Here is a 1,090-nt window from a genome sequence, read left to right on the forward strand (position 1 = left end):
GTCAGGAAGGCAGGTTAACACAGGCTGTCTGTCAGGAAGGCAGGTTAACACAGGCTGTCTGTCAGGAAGGCAGGTTAACACAGGCTGTCTGTCAGTCAGGAAGGCAGGTTAACACAGGCTGTCTGTCAGGAAGGCAGGTTAACACAGGCTGTCTGTCAGGAAGGCAGGTTAACACAGGCTGTCTGYCAGGAAGGTAGGTTAACACAGGCTGTCAGGAAGGCAGGTTAACACAGTCAGTCAGTCAGGAAGGTAGCTTAACACAGTCAGGAAGGCAGGTTGACACAGGCTGTCTGCCAGGAAGACAGGTTGACACAGGCTGTCTGTCAGGAAGACAGGTTAACACAGGCTGTCTGTCTGTCAGGAGAGCCTTCATTGTTCTGATAGTTGTATGTCTTTGCGTCACAGTGACACAGAGAGCGTGCTCGGTGAACGGTCATCTGACCCCTGAAGGAGCTAAGTGGGACGAGGACTGCAACACCTGTCAGTGTTTTAATGGGAAGGTGTCGTGTACCAGGGTATGTACCAACTACTCTTACCTTTCATCCACCTGGGTTTTCTCTCAAACAACCTTGCCTGGTGCAATGGAACCAATGGAATAGTCACAAAAGTGCAACCTGCCTATCTGACATCAAATAAATACTACTTGAACCCAGGTAGGGTTCTGAGTCTTTTTGTCTGGATCGTGATTGGGTATTTTGTCTCGTTGTGTTCCAGATGTGGTGTGGTCCTAAGTCGTGCCGGGTCAGCGGTGGGGTCAAAGGTCGAGGGGGCGGGGCCGGGTGTCGGTCTGGTCAGAGCTGTGTACCAATCAGGGAGGAGCAGTGTTTTGTCCGGCCGTGTCTGAATCTTGGGGAGTGCCACCCCTCCTCCCCACCAACCACCAAATGTCACCCCAGCTCCGGTTACCACGACAACAGCTGCTCCAACATCACGTTTACGTTCACCAAAGAGACCATGCCCAGGGTGAGTCACAGTCCTTCTCCCTCCTCTTCTACTGTTCAACTCAAACCCCTATTCCATATAATGCACTACGCTGTCTCTTAACTGTCCTCCTCCGTCCTGCTGCTCAGCCCTCCTCTCCCAGCCCTCC

At 52.5% G+C, this 1,090-nt stretch overlaps 1 long non-coding RNA gene across 1 annotated transcript in view; it reads left to right on the forward strand.

Moving 5' to 3' along the window:
- Positions 1–384: 384 nt before the first annotated feature.
- LOC112075994 (uncharacterized) overlaps positions 385–1,090 on the forward strand; it is an 18,773-nt gene continuing 18,067 nt past the window's right edge. The window contains exons 1-2 of the long non-coding RNA XR_011477559.1: positions 385–515; positions 715–963. This is a non-coding gene — a long non-coding RNA (uncharacterized lncRNA). The remainder of the gene's footprint in view (positions 516–714; positions 964–1,090) is intronic.

This window comes from Salvelinus sp. IW2-2015, unplaced genomic scaffold (assembly GCF_002910315.2).
Source record: "Salvelinus sp. IW2-2015 unplaced genomic scaffold, ASM291031v2 Un_scaffold3502, whole genome shotgun sequence".
In the NCBI taxonomy this organism is placed as follows: domain Eukaryota; kingdom Metazoa; phylum Chordata; class Actinopteri; order Salmoniformes; family Salmonidae; genus Salvelinus; species Salvelinus sp. IW2-2015.